Source organism: Lepidochelys kempii, chromosome 10 (assembly GCF_965140265.1).
Source record: "Lepidochelys kempii isolate rLepKem1 chromosome 10, rLepKem1.hap2, whole genome shotgun sequence".
NCBI lineage: Eukaryota > Metazoa > Chordata > Testudines > Cheloniidae > Lepidochelys > Lepidochelys kempii.
Window position 1 is genome coordinate 54588654 of NC_133265.1, and position 18234 is coordinate 54606887.

Below are 18234 nucleotides of genomic sequence, written 5' to 3' on the forward strand. Positions count from 1 at the left end.
GGAAAAGCAGCATCACTTGCCCCATAACCTCAGCCGTGCAGAACACAATGCCATCCACAGCCTCAGAAACAACTCTGACATCATAATCAAAAAGGCTGACAAAGGAGGTGCTGTTGTCATCATGAATAGGTCGGAATATGAACAAGAGGCTGCTCGGCAGCTCTCCTACACCACTTTCTACACGCCATTACCCTCTGATCCCACTGAGGGTTACCAAAAGAAACTACAGCATTTGCTCAAGAAACTCCCTGAAAAATCACAAGACCAAATCCGCACAGATACACCCTAGAATACCCCAGGTCGAGGTTCCAATCTACTACCCAAGATCCATAAATCTGGAAATCCTGGACGCCCCATCATCTCAGGCATTGGCACCCTGACAGCAGGACTGTCTGGCTATGTAGACTCCCTCCTCAGGCCCTATGCTACCAGCACTCCCAGCTATCTTCGAGACACCACTGACTTCCTGAGGAAACTACAATCCATCGGTGATCTTCCTGAAAACACCATCCTGGCCACTATGGATGTAGAAGTCCGCTACACGAACATTCCACACAAAGATGGACTACAAGCCGTCAGGAACACTATCCCTGATAATGTCACGGAAGAAAACCTGCTGGCTGAACTTTGACTTTGTTCTCACCCATAACTATTTCACATTTGGGGACAATGTATACCTTCAAATCAGCGGCACTGCTATGGGTACCTACATGGCCCCACACTATGCCAACATTTTTATGGCTGACTTAGAACAACGCTTTCTCAGCTCTCATCCCCTAATGCCCCTACTCTACTTGCACTATATTGATGACATCTTCATCATCTGGACCCATGGAAAAGAAGCCCTTGAGGAATTCCACCATGATTTCAACAATTTCCATCCCACCATCAACCTCAGCCTGGACCAGTCCACACAAGAGATCCACTTCCTGGACACTACAGTGCTAATAAGCGATGGTCACATAAGCACCACCCTATACCGGAAACCTACTGACCGCTATTCCTACCTACATGCCTCCAGCTTTCACCCAGACCACACCTCACGATCCATTGTCTACAGCCAAGCTCTACGATACAACCGCATTTGCTCCAACCCCTCAGACAGAGACAAACACCTATATGATCTCTATTAAGCATTCTTACAACTACAGTACCCACCTGCTGAAGTGAAGAAACAGATTGACAGAGCCAGAAGTGTACCCAGAAGTCACCTACTACAGGACAGGCCCAACAAAGAAAATAACAGAACACCACTAGTGTCACCTTCAGCTCCCAACTAAAACCTCTCCAACGCATTATCAAGGATCTACAACGTATCCTGAAGGACGACCCATCACTCTCACAAATCTTGAGAGACAGGCCAGTCCTTGCCTACAGACAGCCTCCCAACCTGAAGCAAATACTCACCAGCAACCACACACCAGAACCACTAACCCAGGAATCTATCCTTGCAACAAAGCCCGTTGCCAACTGTGCCAACATATCTGTTCAGGGGACACCATCATAGGGCCTAATCACATCAGCCACACTGTCAGAGGCTCGTTCACCTGCACATCTACCAATGTGATATATGCCATCATGTGCCAGCAATGCCCCTCTGCCATGTACATTGGTCAAACTGGACAGTCTCTACGTAAAAGAATAAATGGACACAAATCAGATGTCAAGAATTATAACATTCCTAAACCAGTCGGAGAACATTTCAATCTCTCTGGTCACTCCATTTCTGATCTAAAAGTGACTATTCTTCAACAAAAAAACTTTGAAAACAGACTCCAACGAGAGACTGCTGAATTTGAATTAATTTGCAGATTGGATACAATTAACTTAGGCTTGAATAGAGACTGGGAGTGTTTGAGTCATCATACTAAGTAAAACTATTTCCCCTTGTTTATTCCTCCCCCCCCCCACACCTCAGATGTTCTTGTTAACTCCTGGAAATGTGCTGGAAATGGCCCACCTTGATTATCACTTCAAAAGGTTTTCTCTCCCCCCACCCCACCCTCCTGCTGGTAATAGCTCATCTTAAGTGATCACTCTCCTTACAATGTGTATTTTTTCATGATCTGTGTGTATATAAATCTCCTCACTGTATTTTCCACTTTATGCATCCGATGAAGTGAGCTGTAGCTCACAAAAGCTTATGCTCAAATAAATTGGTTAGTCTCTAAGGTGCCACAAGTACTCCTTTTCTTTCTGGAGTTTTTGTTCATTTATTCAGAGGCCACTGTTCCCTTAGAGGTATCTAGGGCAGATGACAACTTTTTTGGCAGAGCTGCATTACAATCTATATTTAGATAACAGGCACCCACCTCCTCTCATTAGGTAACTGCTTGAGTCATCAAGAGTGGAGTACATATTGACAGTCACTTGAATGAATGAATGGTTACATACCTTACAATAACTGTTGTTCTTTGAGCTGTGTTGTCCATATGTATGCCATGATCTGCCCTCCTCCCTACTACTATAGAGTCCTTTAAGAGCTGGATTGTGTATTGGGAAAGGAACTGAGAGATGATTAGCTCTGCCCCACCCTTTTACACCCTGAGGAGAGAAAAGGGAGAGGGTACTCAAAGTGCAAGCATGGGCCCTTGGGCCGTGCTGCCCAAGAGCCCAATCTTGGATGCATCTGGTGCAGGCACACAGAGCAAGAGTGGAATACATCTCAGAACCCTGGTAATGTAAGATAAATATCTATTTTGTCACTTTTTTCAATCCCAGGATGCAACTGAACAAAATAATGACAATTGGTGCTATGCCTGTCATTTGTGAGCCCTACAACGAGCAGTTCTTGTGTTCCCAGCAGCGGGGCTGGGAATTGAATGGGGGCGGGGGGTTGGAAGAAAGAGGGAGAATCTTGTTCTTATGCCATCTGCAGCAGAATGTGCTTTTTAAAAGGCAAGCTTTGCTAAGGTTCCAGCTGGGAGTTTTAACATATTAATAAAACTTAAGTGTGGGATAAAGTGGTCAATCAGACTAAATTCTAGTTCACTCTTCCATGTGCTACCTTCAAATCCCCCATCAAAACTTTATCAATGTGCTCTACCCCCGCCCCCGAAACAGGTCTGTCCCCGCCCCCAGATGTGCATTATTGATGTAAAATATTGCAGGACCCTTTGCACCTGGTCAATAATTTATAAAGAACTCCTACTTCTGTCCTTTTATTGTATGCAATCTGCAATAGATTAACTATTTCAGCTAAGGAAACTAGTTCTCCCTGAGTGCTGATCAATGCTTTTTAGTGTTCACTAGGCCACCGTTTGCCTCATGATGATTCTTTAACCCCCACTCAAAAGAAGTCCTTTGCTTTTGCTCCTTTCTAGCTCACCCTGTGGTTCTAAGTAGGAACTTGAGTGCCCAGGTCTAGATGTGTAACTCTCTGGTCCATTCCCTCGCCTCTCAAGCTGTTTACCTCATGGCAAAAGCCGAAGAGAAAAGTAAGCTCCCTTTGAAAAAAAAGTTCATTGTTGATAGTTTTCTCAGATGAACTCCACCCCTACTCTACCACCTCAGCTGGCAGTGGTTTATCTGTGAAAGCATGAGAGAGCCGAAGATGCTGCAGCCCAAAGTAAATGGGGTGTTATTACTGAGGGCAATCCCGAGGAAGCGGGGGCGTTACTTAGAAGGCATGAAAGATTGTATCGACAGGCACCTTCAGCAGCACTGGGAGAAAGGGGGCGCATCCCTGCCACGTGCACAAGAGCTCGGCGGCGCTGGCTCGGTGCAAGACCAGGCTGCGTCCCCCGCTCCAGTCTGCACAACCCGGCGTCGGGGTGAATGTGGCCGGGCCGCGCCCCCCCCCCCCGGCAGGCTTTCCAAGCAGTGCCTGGCGGCTGGTAGCACAGCCCGTCCGGGTACCCCCGGGCCGGTTTGGGCTCCCCCCTTCGCGGCAGGACCCCGGGTCACGCTCCTGAAGGACTCCTCAGCCCAGCAGCGGGCCCCGGATCGAGCCCCGCGGTCCGGCCGCTAGCCCGGCTCTCCCCAGCAGCCGCTCCGCACCCCTCCTCCGGGGACAGGGCGAGGCTGGCGCGCCCGGCGTGCGCTGCAGAGGCGGCTCCTCGCCCGCAGCGCGCCGGGGGCCGCCTGCCTGGCTCGGGGAGCTAGCGCTGCCGGAGCCGGGAGCCGCCGGCGTCCTCAGCCGGGCTCGGGCTCCGCTCCCTCCCCTGGCTGCTGCCGGCCCAGCGTGCCACTCAAGCGGCCTGGCACGTCCCCTTGCCCGGGGAGGAGCGCTCCACCCCTCTCCGCTCCGGCTTCTGCAGGGCGAAGAGGGGGCGGGCCGTGCAGCCGGTGACTTCATGGGGAGGAGGCGGCAGCGGCAGGAGGTGGGTCTCTCCCTTTCTCCTTCTGCAGGGCGAGGAGGGGAGAAGCAGCTGCTCCCCCAGGCCGGCCGGGGAGGAGGAGGAGCAGGACCCCATGACTGAAAGCAGCAGCTGAGGGAGAGGGCTCCAGCTGATCTGATTTCCTCCCCCCGCCACCCCAGCCCCCAGTTAGCGGAGAATGGAGCTCGGGTAATCAGGGCTGGCAGGAGGTGCAGCAGGAGCAGGTAAGAGGCTGCTTCTCCCTCCTCCTCCTCCTCCTCCCCGGCGGGTGCTGTGCATGGCAGGGGCGGATCGGGGGGGAGTGCGGGCAAGTGTCACTGCAGCAGAGGGGATGGGACAGGTGCGCTCGCTGCTTGCTCCTATATCATCCCTAGCCGGGCGCTGGGACCAGCGGCAATGTCCTTTCTCGGGCTGTCAGAGCCGTCCACGCCAGAGACGTTCCAGTTGGGTCTGGGCTGGAGCAGCAATGGGGCCAAGCCGTCTGGTTCATAACCTTGTGTAAATCCTTGCCTGTGAAAATGCAGGCAGACCTTCCCTCCCCCCCCCACCACACACACACACACACACACACACTCTCTCTCTCTCTCTCTCACTCAATAGTCAGCTCCTGGAAGGGATTCTGCATTGCAGAATCTCCCACCGAATTCATGGCTGTAGTCGCTGCTTTATCTGATGGGAGCCTGCTTCTTGGCCAGGGAGTCCCTTTGTGGGCAGGAAGCCGGCTTGGGCAGGTGATGACCCCTGCTGCTGCTGCTGGACCTTCACAGGCCATTTGTGAGAGAGGCATTCGCTGATGATAATTCCACCCCCGCCACCCCCGTGCAAAAGACTCGCAAAAGGGAAATGGTCAGGCTCAGGATCCATGTGAATAAACATCCATCCGAGTTTACAGTGTGACTTGTAACGCAGTGTGCTATCATGTGCTTATAAAACATAATGCAGTAAGGTACAAACCACCTTACATCATTTAAATTGAAATGTCACCTTATCCCTTCACTTCCCTTAATGCTTCAGGCATCTTTAAGCCTTGTGGAGACTCATTATCTTCCCCTATGAAATTGTGCCATGCTAGGCTGTGTGTCACTGTAACTTAAAATAAAAGGACAAAAATGTTGACTTCGCTGCCGTGGTTTTATCAAAATATTATCCCCAGCGCTGGTCAATGTTGTGCACACCCTACTCTTCTCCACCGGCTCGGTAAAGGGGGAAGGGAAGTGTGGAAATCTAATTTGTTGTCCCTTGGATACCCCTTTAAATTTGACGACGTCAGTGATGTCATAATTTAACAAACTCTTAGTTACCCCACACCGAAAGAGTGCAGCAATTTCCAGTATACCCTGCAGACATAAATTATGTAAATATGAACAAAATCAAACCCTTCTAACTTCTAATTTGACCTTTAGCAGCTGAGGCCGATATTTTAAACGGTCAGGGCATGCGTTTTGAGTAAACTGATTGAAAATACTTTGGATGTAATGGGCTTGTCTCTAACTCTCAAACCAATCCATAGTGAACACACCTTAGCTCAAAAGAAACGGAAATGCCTCATGTGAACACGTTTTTAAAAAAATCAACCTAACACAAAACCAGCTCAAGTCGTTGACATTGAATCTGGAAAAGACTGGTGTGGCACAAATCTAACATTTGTTCAGTGCTTTGAGATCCTTGGATAGAAGGTGCTGTAGAAGTACAAAGTATTGTTTATGATAAGTTTATTAAAATATATGCTAGTGGGGAGGTTGTGTTGTAACTACTCTCTTTTCATTCCTGAGGTATGAACCTAAATGTTTGGGGCTCCATTTTCTACTCTCTGTATGAGCTGATTAGATTTCTTTTTAACATGAGTAAGGGTCAAATTCTGTGCTTAGATGCACATGCACAACTCTCACTGGCATAAGTCAAAGTAATGCTTGCATATCTGAGCACAGAATAAGATCAAAGAGATTATCCCATGGTCATCATTACCTGTCTCCCTTTCTGGCATGTTTTATTATAGTCATATCTCCGCTTGGTAAGTCCCTAACGTGGGACAAGATGTGGAACAGCAACCCAAAATGAGGGACATAATGAAAGTGGTAGTGCAGAGAATTTAATGTGATACAGTATTGAAATAACATTTCTTGAGCTTAACTTTTTCATGATTCTGCATTTTGATGTTTAAATAGTTTACAAGAATCTCAATCATCTGTGCAACCATTTAATTTGTTTATAAAATGATGGCACTTGAAAGTGCCATGTGGGCATAAGTGTTAATGATCAGCCATAATAGGCTAATAATCTGTTACATAAACATAGCAAAATCAACCTGTTCTTCGCCTAGTCATAATGAAGTATCTATATTTGAAAAAGATGGTTTGTGGGAGCGGGGGTACAGATGCATACATTTGAGTTCAGCAGTTCAAATTCTGACACGGCTGATAGTAGCTAAAAGCCACTATCATTTGGTTATACATGTGAAATGAGTTGGGGGGGGGGGTCACATTTCAGTTCCGACTGAACCCATGTTCGCAACACCAAAAACACCATCTTAACTGGCACTCCTCAGTATTCATGTTGGCAATCTTAGCAGAGAGGCCAAAGATTCAATGGGCTTTCAACCAGTGGGCCTCCAGGTCAGTTTGAGGAAAGCTAATGGTCACACTGTACTTGTTCAGTGGGTTCACAGATTTCTATCTGCAGAGCTGTGTGTATGATACTACATGCACACTTACTCAAGAAACTTAACACCTGCTGGTAGGAAGGAAGCTTTACCGATGCATCCACTGTACCAACTGTTGCCGTACTAGTCCTAAGTATTGCCATAAATCAGAACACTTAAGATATGAGATGGCGCACCACAACACACACTTTGTGAGCCCATGTTGTCTGTACGTAGGCAAGGTTTAAAGTGTAAGTGATATTTTCAAAACCATAGTCAACATTTTGTCAATTTTATTAAGGCTGTTATTGATTTGATAAAATGTAATATGTTCCTTGCTAAACTGCTTATCTCCATTCTTACTCGTGTGCAGTGCTGCATTACATCATTTGCTCTCTGGATAGAGTTCTTTGGTGTAATACATGTGTAGGAAAATAGATGTGTTAATTTTTTTTTAAAACCTTGACAACTCTTTGTCACTGTATTTTTGTTAGTCTTGATTGTATTGCCCTCTTAGAAAGTTGGCTACTTTTTTATATGTCTATTGTCTCTTTCTGTTTGGCTAAAATTAGGTATTCCCTCTTAATTTCATCAGCTAGAAATAATATTGTAGTAGTGATGATGTAGTCCTGTATCTTTAGTGATCTCCTGGCAGCCTTAAGAATAGTGACTTCTGTAATGCCACCAGGGGGACAACAAAACTTTTATTTTTGGTGAGCCTGCAATTTATGTATTCATGGAGATGAAGTTGGGCAGGGGAAAGGAGGATTAGAGGGAAAACTTGTAGAACACTTACCACCAGATCACTTGGACTTCAGATTTTACTGACTGTTTTTCATGAAATGGTCTTGGGTACAGAAAAATATATTAAATGGAAATTAAAGCTTATGCTTTTAGTTCAGGAAATAGCAAGCTGTTTAAATATCAAATCTTGCTGTCAGAAAAGTGAGGCCTGCATGGGCAGGGGAGGGAAGGGGGGATGATGCTGTTTTTTACCTGGTCTGGTCTTTGTGTTTGAATGTAGTTTAATTTTTCCTTTTAGCACGCACCAGTTTAGCGCATAAATGTGTGCAAAGAAATCTGTTCCATTGTGTAGAACTAGATGATACAGACATTCTGGATCAGATGAATGGTGTCACTCTATTGACCTCCAATGGGACTATGTTGACTTACCTTACCTAAGCATCTGGACTTCTATTTTCAGTAGGGGTGAAATTCAACCGGTTTAAGTAACGCTTAAGCATAGACCTTATGCTGAGCCTTGACATAGAGTGAGCTAAGAAAAAAAAACAAACCTCTGACACAATGTATTGCTCACAACAATGTCATACAATAGCAAATAAGATGGCAAAATGGTTTTCTATTCCTTGGATAGTAATAGTTGGAATTTCCTGGCAGAAATAACTATGATTGATGCAGTCCCTCATCTTTACTTGCTGTCCTCCAGACTTAACCAAATGTTAACCAGAAAAGGTCCAAATGGGAAACTTGTTAAATATGCAGGAAGTGGATATGTAAAAGTTTTTGCTAACTTGCTATTTTTCCATTGTTTTTGTAGCAAAATTGTATTTGATAAGCATTTCTGATGGATTTCAAAAGAACAAAATGAATTGTGATGTGTTTCAAGCCTTATTCTGAGTTTCCTTTACTTCCGGTTCTCTTTTCAATGCTTTATTTTGAAGTCAGTACTATGTGTATTAGGTACCTGTCATACCAGTGGCCCTCAATAGCTGTCCTTGGATGTAGTATTATCGGGTCATTGATATGATCAGTACTCATCAATTCATGTATGTTTTGGTTTTTTTGGTTGAGCCATTGATGATCTTTTATGTTTGAAGTAAACAGATGATTAGGTTACATATTTCAAGTACATAAAAGGTTGTTACAAGGAGGAGGGAGAAATCGTTGTTCTTAATTGCTGAGGATAGGACAAGAAGCAGTGGGCTTAAATTGCAGCAAGGGAGGTTTAGGTTGGACATTAGGAAAATCTTCCTGTCAGAGTGGTTAAACACTGGAATAAATTGCCTAGGGAGGCTGTGGAATCTCCATCATTGGAGATTTTTAAGAGCAGGTTAGACAAACACCTGGCAGGGGTGGTCTAGATAATACTTAGTCCTGCCATGAGTGCAGGGGTCTGGAGTAGATGACCTCTCGAGTCCTATGATTCTATGATTTAACTATTTTTAACATTTATTCTTTTTGTTCTTTAAATACTATGTTATTTAGGATTATCTTTATTACCTAGTTAAGTATTTTAAACTTAGGCCTTCGAGTCTGAAAGGTATGTGAGTAATATATATTTGTTGATCATTTTGACTTGCTTATCATTTCTATATAAAGTTCTTTGTTATCCATCAGTGTTTTAAAACCAATGTTGATCTGAACAAAATAATTCACAAATCTTACAACTGAAGACTATTGATTAAAATTATGCATTTTATCAATGTAACTTAATTTTTGGAATTGGATATTTCTAGATACAATGTATTTGGCCCCAGATCTGTTGGATTCAGTAATCTGCTTCGTAAATTTGTCTATATACATGCATCTTTCTTAGTTTTTATTGCTTTACACACAGTGGTGCTACTTCCTCTTTCTTAGTTTAAATCAATTACATTTGTATTTCAGTTTCAATAGCTTTCCTAAAATCCTTAATTATTGATGTCTTACTTACACATAAAGAAATGGGCAAGCAGTGTGGTTGGAAGTGTTGGAACCATAAACTCACTGAACATTAAATCCCACCAAATGAGGGTAGATCCATCCTCATCATCGTATCCACTCATTATACTCCACACCTGAACATAGCCATTATATGAACAACATACCCCCATATGTCAATGTCTGTACTTTGACCCATTAAACTTTTACCCCCAATTGGGGAGATTGCAGATTATGTATTCCTTACGCCACCCATTCCTAAACCGAATTTCGCACCCCTTGATAATCTATACCTTATTCCCTGATAACCAGAAACTTCTATGCTTAAACTCTGTACCGTTTTCTTTTTACTTCAACATTATCTTAATAACGCTGATTGCTTGAGCTAGAAAATGCAAGAACTTGCTTGATGAAAGTATTTTTAAATACTGCCATATCAGGAATGTTAATCTTTGTTTTCAGAATGGGCAAAGCTACGAATAATTTTGAACATATCCATGTGGAATCGGAATATGTCTCGTTGTTTAAAATTTCATCAATCGGAATATTTGGAGCTGTGCTGCCTTTGATCCATGGGCATAACTTCTATATTTTAAATATGACATTTAATTACCATTCTGAATGTACAGAGGATGGACTACAACTACCACTTCTTAGTTAAAGCTGCCGCTTTTTGCATCCATCTTTGTATTTTGCAGCTTCCCAGCAATTCTCCTCCTTTCCTATTTGTAATATAGCTTGATTTTAGCAAGGTTTTTGACAAAGTCCCACATGATATTTTTATATACAAAGTAGGGAAATGTGGTCTAGATGGAATTACTATAAGATCATACTCAAATGCTAGTTTTCAATGGTTCATTGTCAAATTGGCAGGGCATATGTAGTGGGTTCCTGCAGGGGTCAGTCCTGGGTCTGGTACTAATCAATATTTTCATTAATTACTTGAATAATGGAGTGGAAAGTATGCTTATAAAATCTGCAGATAACACCAAGCTGGGAAGAGTTGCAAGCAGTTTGGAGGACAAGATTAGAATTCAAAATGACCTTTACAAATTAGAGAATTGGTCTGAAATCAACAAGGTTACATTGAATAAAGAAAAGTACAAAGTACTTCAGTTAGGAAGGAAAAGTCAAACGCACAACTACAAAATGGGGAATAACTGGTTAGGTGCTAATACTGCTGAAATGGATCTGGGGGTTGTAGTGGCTCACAAATTGAATGTAATCATAGAAGATCAGGGTTGGAAGGGACCTCAGGAGGTCATCTAGTCCACCCCCCTACTCAAAGCAGGACCAATCCCCAACTAAATCATCCCAGCCAGGGCTTTGTCAAGCCTGACCTTAGATATTTTTAAGGAAGGAGATTCCACCACCTCCCTAGGTAACGCATTCCAGTGTTTCACCACCCTCCTAGTGAAAATGTTTTTCCTAATATCCAACCTAAACCTCCCCCACTGCATCTTGGGACCATTACTCCTTGTTCTGTCATCAGCTACCACTGAGAACAGTCTAGATCCATCCTCTTTGGAACCCCCTTTCAGGTAGTTGAAAGCAGCTATCAAATCCCCCCTCATTCTTCTCTTCTGCAGACTAAACAATCCCAGTTCCCTCAAGCCTCTCCTCGTAAGTCATGTGTTCCAGTCCCCTAATCATTTTTGTTGCCCTCCGCTGGACTCTTTCCAATTTTTCCACATCCTTCTTGTAGTGTGAGGCCCAAAACTGGACACAGTACTCCAGATGAGGCCTCACCAATGTCGAATAGAGGGGAACGATCACGTCCCTCGATCTGCTGGCAGTGGCCCTACTTATACATCCCAAAATGCCATTGGCCTTCTTGGCAACAAGGCACACTGTTGACTCATATCCAGCTTCTCGTCCACTGTCACCCCTAGGTCCTTTTCTGCCGAACTGCTGCCGAGCCATTCGGTTCCTAGTCTGCAGCGGTGCAGGGGATTCTTCAGTCCTAAGTGCAGGACTCTGCACTTGTCCTTGTTGACCCTCATCAGATTTCTTTTGGCCCAATCTTCTAATTTGTCTAGGGCCCTCTGTATCCTATCCCTACCCTCCAGTTGTAGTTGCAAATAAAGTTAAGATCATTCTGGGGTGTATTAACAGGAATATCGTATGTAAGACATGGGAGGTAATTGTCCTGCTCTACGCAGCACTGATGAGGCCTCAGCTGGTGTACTGTGTCCAGTTCTGGGTGCCACATTTGAGGAAGGATGTAGATAAACTGGAGAGAGTCCAGTTGGGGAGAGAACAAAAATGATGAAATGTTTGGAAAACCTGACCTATGAGAGAACCTATAAAGACCTATTTAAAAAAAACAACAACAAAAGAAACTTGGGCACATTCAATTTAGAGGAAGAAAGACTGAGGGGGGACCTGATAATAATCTTCAAATATGTTAAGGGCTGTTACCAAGAGAAAGAGGATCAACTGTATTCCATGTTCACTGAAATTAGAAGGAGGTAATCAACTTAATCTGCAGTAAGGGAGATTTAGGCTAGATATTAGGAAACACTTTCAAACTATAAGGATAATTAAGTATTGGACTAAGTTGCTAAGGGAGATGGTGGAATCCCCATCATCGGAGATTTGTCAAACACCTGTCAGGGTGGTCTAGGTTTACTTGGTCCTGCCTCAGCACAAGGGGGCAGGGCTTGTTGACCGCTCAGGGATCCTTCCAGCTCTATATTTCTGTGATTCTCTTAGGATCATAGAGCGTATAGGAAAGCTCCAGTAGTATTTTTTTACTGAGTAATAATATATATTGACTAATCAAGGAGGGGCCGAACCTTTGCCATGAATGAGTACACAGTGAAAGAATGTTGATTCTGTTTTGTTACACTGATTGTATTTCCATTGTTAATACTGGTATCTGGAATTAATGTAAGGGACGCTAGGATAACTTGTTTTATCGTGTTTTAATATGTGCCTGGAATACTGTTTTTCTAATTGTGATGATTAACTGTTGTGCCTTTAGTAACCTCTGGTCTGTTTTCAGGGATGTTCAAAACAAACAAACAAACCGACCACCATGCTGTCAGAGATGGGAATAATTCTGAGCCTAGACCCCCTGCAGCACTGACGGAGGATCCAAGCTATCTCTCATACGTGCAACTTCTGCAAAGTGATCTAGTGTTGCATGAGTCTTTGTTTAAAACTCCAGGGTCCTGAGAGTCTCAGCTTTCATTAAGAAAAGTTTCTAGCTCTCATGGTTGCAGAGAGAGCCTGAAAACAAATAGTAAGGCTTAAAAACCAGAAGGCAAATATAAAGGCCCAGAATTTTTATTTTGTTTTCAAAATCATATGATTTTTTTTAAGCCAGCTTTGTGATCATCTGAGTCCCAACTCATGATTTTTGAACACTTTTAGGATTACCAATATCGGTGGCCTGTGCTGAAGTTACGACCATCCAGAATCTAATACAGCAGATAGATTCAGCTTTCATCCTGCAGCTACAATATCAGCCTAAATTAATCAGATTCCCTCCTATTTGGCCTCCTCTTTCATGGGCCACAGAATACATTACTCTTGTTAGTCTGTATAGAAAGAGCATCTCCCTTACCAAACTCTCTTGCCCTTCTGCACCTGTGGAGAAAGTGAATGTGTTATGTTAATTAACTTTCTCTGATTTCAACTTTAAATACACTCTCACAACTGAATATCAATATGCAGTGGTCTGCTTCTACTTTTATTGATGAAAAGTGCATCTTTTCTTTACATCTTTCATTTACCTACCCAAACAAAATAAAAGGGATTCCTTAAAAAGAGGGAGGGTCATCTTATGATTTTGTTTTTGCTTACAGTTTGGTACATATTGACTTCTTTCTTGAGTTGGGGCAGCAGCATGGAGAAATAAATTTCAGAGCCATTTCCTTGTAGATGACTGTTTATTGCCTTTTTCTAAAAGACCACTTGGGATGGTAGATCCTTCTGAGGCTGTACATTTCTTCACAATAGAAAGTTTTGTAGTAGCAAGATTGTTTTATATAAATATAACTGAGGTCCTGACATAACATGTGGAAGTTACATGTACCTGTTTATAGTAAAGATTCTTCTGCATGTTAGTGCTGTGGTAAAGTTTCTAATTTCTGTTCATCACTAAATGGTTGGGGTCAGAGCATCAAGTGTTTTTTGGAAATAATTGCTTGCATTTTTACCGTCATTTTCCTCCAGAAGGCTCTCCAAGTGCTGTGCTGATTTCTTTCTCTCTCATTTGACAAGAACATACAGTAATGCTTACATCCCCCAGCTCAGGGATAGAAAGCTGAGGCTGCTTAGCAATGGCAATGCTGTTTAACTTTTTAGGGCAGGAAGTGCAGAGTAACGTATCCAATAGAAATTACAGAAGATTTTTAGTAGGCAGAATGCAACAGCTCAAAGGGAAATTTAACCAGGACAGTTGGATTAATAAGATCCCTATTTGTGAAGAGACTGAGGAGGAAACAAAAGAGGTCCAAGAATCTTTCTTTATGCTTCCTTCAACTTTGGTGTTGTGCTAGGAAAACAAATATGATCAGAGTTAATTCTGCCAGGTGCTGTGGAAAATTTGGTTAGCTGAATGTCTTTTTAGTGGTATCAAAGGATGCTGATATGCAGTCCATCTGTTGAAATTTTCAACTGGTAAATCCAATCGGAGGTTGTAATTTGCCTTGGGTAAAGGTAGGTTAAGGGCTAACTAGCTGGATCTAATGGTAGAAGTTTCAGTGCTCTGAATTCTGAGAAATAGGATTCAGCAGTTTCATGCCATGGCACAAGTAGGCTGTTTGGGGTGTACCTAAATACTAGCACCCAATGAAAGAGACTGGTGGAAACTGGAGCTGGTCAGAAAGTGTGTGTGTGTGTGTGTGTGTAAACTGCACATTTTTTATGATGGAATTTTAAATTTTTGAGAACTGTTCCCTGCAGCTCTGGTAGGAACATCTCCTCCTAGCATAGGAATCCTAGTTATGGAAATGTTTGTTCCTAATTTTAACTCTTATTTTTCTTGTATTTTGCTAATATTAAAGTGATCTTGTATTCTTTTGCTCATTATTTTAGGATGTCTGGTTCCTTTCTTTATTCCTGTAAATATTTCCCCCACAGTTTTGTTAGACTTGTAAATAAATAGTAACCTTTGTTCTCCCCTCCTTTGGACTGCTGTCTACAATCTCTAGAGCAGTTATTAGGGAAGTGGAGTGTGTGGGAACAGATTAATTTTCAAATACCTACCTGGGAAAGAGATTTCTCTTAGTAGAAAAAGGCATAACAGGAGCCAATGGCTGGAAGCAGAAGCTAGACACATTGCACCATTTCTAGTCTGAAACTTTTAACCGTGAAGGTAACTAACCATTGGAACAACTTATGAGGGATGTGGTGGATTCACCATCGCTTGAAGTCTATAAGTCATGACAGAGTACCTTTCAAAAAGAGAGTTTATCGCTCACCTAGAAGCTGGTTTGATGCAGAAATCCTTGGATGTGGTCAGGATAGATGATCAGGATGGTGGTTCTTGGCCTTCATAATCTGACTAGAAGTCTCTAACCAGGGCCGCAGTTTTTGCCGCCCCAAGCAGTGGAAAAAAAACCTGCCGCCGCAGACTGCAAAAGGGAGAAGCTGCCGCCGAATTGCCATGGCCTGCGGGACAGAGGGGCTGCCGCCAAATTACCACCACCGTGGAAACACTGCCGCTCCTTTCTAACTGCCGCCCCAAGCACCTGCTTGGAACACTGGTGCCTGGAGCCGGCCCTGACTCTAACTTGATCTCCTCCAGAACACCCACTTTAAATCTCTTGGAAGTCAGGGCGATAACCCTGGGCCTGTTATCTAAGGTGACATCAATTTAGTTCATGTTAAACCTGCTAAAATGTCCATTAAATTTCATTTTAGTAGTCAGCTAAGCATGGAGATCATAACAAGCAGCATATACAAGAACATAAAACATTTGTATTATAGTAGCACCTGCTGGTCCCAACTGAAATCAGGGATCCCAGGTGCTGTGCAAACACATAGTGAGAGACAGCTCCTGCCCTGAAGAGTGTGGAGTCTAAATGAACAAGATAATGGGAGGGAACACAGAAGTCAAGCGACTTAACCAAAGTCCACAGCAGGTTAGTGGCCCACCCAGGCAGCGAAACCAAGTCTCCTGAGTCCCAGCCCAGGGCCCTGCTAACTAGATCATGCTACTCTCACCTAATCTGATATGGATACCTCCCATGTTTCGCTTATTGCTCTGAAAAGTTTTTTTTTTGGTAAAGGACTCCAGGAAGCAAGAGTACTGGGGCTTGACAGACAGTGAGGACAGAATAAACTGAAGAATTAGGCTGTTCTTTTGTCCAGATCTTAATGCCTCAAATCCATTTTGCTGTGGTAGATCCATTATCTGGTTGTGGTTATCCATCTGCATCATTGTGAAGAGAAGAAAAATCACTGTTAGCATCAGAGACCCTGACTGTCTTGTTCATTCAGCTTGTTCAACTACAATACTTCATGGGTCTTTCCTTCATGAGAGAGGCCTTCCTGGAAAGACGGCACTTAAAGAGGGCTGCAATTCTTCCCAGTTAATAAAGTTCACATTTCCTTCATTCTGTTTTGTGCAAAATTTGTCTAGCGCTGAGGCAGATAAGCGTAATACAGAGAAAAGGCATATGGAAGTGTCATAATGACTAAAGGTGACAACAGCTATGCTATTTTGTAATAAGGGCTGTTGTTATCTATTAAGTTCTGGCCAGGGACACATCACAGGTTTCTGTTACTGCCTGTTTGACAGGCAATCTCCATCCACTATTCCCTTAAATCCCTCCATAAACATGCTGGTTAGTTCTGTAAAGGTAGCCTATTGTGAGGGAAATTCACAAACACTGGCATGTTCCTGACATGGTTCACGCTCCTCCCTGACACTTGCCCCTTCTGCGGTGTGTGGGAGACCCTGGTGCACATCTATGTCGAGTGCGCTAGGTTGCAGCCCCTTTTCTGGCTCCTCCAGAACCTTCTCCTCAGCTTTGGGCTGCACTTCTCCCCACACCTCCTGCTCTATGCACACCTCATCGGTGGCCTCACGAAGTTGCGAGACCTCTTCCTGGCACTGGCCAAGGTGGCCGTCCACCATACCAGAAGGAGGATTTGGATGGGGAGATGCACTGTGTCTGTGGGGCCTATTTCCGCTCCTCTCTGAAGTCACGTCTCTGGGCAAAGTTCCTCTGGGCCACGTCCAATGGTTCCCTGGATGCCTATGAGGAGCAGTGGGCACTGTCTGGGGTTCTCTGCGCAATGTTTCTCCCCCCCCCCCGCCCGGCTTCCTGCTTTTGACCCTGTGACCCTCACTCCTGTCCCTGTTTTTTCATTTGTGGTCCCCAAAATTTACTTGAGCCCTGGGTTCAGTGGCTCCTCCCCTTAGGGGAGGGGCCTTTAGAAGCCTGCCCATTCCCCCAGAAACTCAATAGGTGCAATGTCTCAGGTGTGGTGCAGCCTATCCCTTGAGCAGGGCCTAAGTGAGAGGACACTCAGCCACAGGTATTTCACTGACCTCCTCCACAACCAGGGCTGTCCCTACCCATAGGCAAAGTACGCAGCTGCTCCAGCCCCCGCCCTGCCTCTTCCCCATGGCCCCCACCCCTGCTCTGCCCCCGCCCTGCCTCTTCCCACCCCTGGTCCTCCCCAGCCCCGCCCCCACTGCCCTGAGGACTGCAGCAGGGTTGGGCCTACACTCACCGGCGGTGGGAAGTGCAGTGACCTGACCCCAGCCCACTCTGTACCACCGGTGAGTGCTGGGGGACAGTTTCCCCTTTTTCCCCCAAGGCTGGGAGCCAGGGGAGTGGAGCAGAGCAGAGTGGAGCAGGCGGGGGCGGGTCACTCCACTTCCCACTGCCCCGTTAGTGCGGGGTCAGCCTGGCTGTCCTGCACTCACCAGGCGGCAGGAAGTGGAGTGACCCTGTTGGCCCGTGCTGTGGGGGCGGTTTCCCTCCTGCTCCCCCGCAGAGGCCTGGGGCCCCACACAGCCCTCCCACACGGGGGCTGCATAGGGCATGAAAATGGCTAGGGGTGGCCCTGTCCCCACCCCCGACCTTCAAGTTAGTTTGTGCAATAGCACTGCTCAGCCAGGAACCCTCCTGCCACCTTGCGCTGTCACAGATTCCTAAGACTTTCAGCGTGCTCTTGATGTGATTTCTCTTCCAGCCTGCTTCAGCCTTGTCTGTGCCCTACCCTGACCTTGCTCCAGCTCTGTTCCTGACCCAGTCCAGCCCTGCAGTTGTTTACTCACCCCCCTGACCCTGGTGCTGATTCCAACCTGGCTTCAACCTTCAGCCTGACTATGACTACAGTCTTGAGTTGGCTTGTCCACAGACTGACTCTAATTCTGACCCACAATCTGCCCCAGATCCCAGTTACAGCTCTCCCCTCAGCCCTGTGTCTGGCTTCGACCACCACCAGGCCTGGCCACCTAGAACCCATAGCCTGACACCTATTCTCGCTCCTCCACCCACCTGAGAGAGAACCTTTCCAGCTAGGGAAGAAGGACAGGGCAGATCGGATGATAGGGGTTGCATAGGGAATCCTAGAACTTGCAGCTGGGAGACTCAATAAAATGCCTTTGTAGTGAGGCCCAGATTTGCCTGAATTTGGTCTTGTTTG

General features: G+C 44.9%; 1 protein-coding gene across 3 annotated transcripts in view; it reads left to right on the plus strand.

Moving 5' to 3' along the window:
* OTUD7A (OTU deubiquitinase 7A) overlaps positions 1-18234 on the plus strand; it is a 273562-nt gene that overhangs the window by 15707 nt on the left and 239621 nt on the right. Inside the window, exon 2 of one of the 3 annotated variants that reach the window (XM_073303652.1) lies at positions 4351-4543. The gene's annotated coding sequence lies outside the window, so the exon portion shown is untranslated. Of the gene's footprint in view, positions 1-4254; positions 4323-4350; positions 4544-18234 lie in introns of those variants that run through there. The other 2 variants (XM_073303653.1, XM_073303654.1) reach the window with 2 other exon arrangements.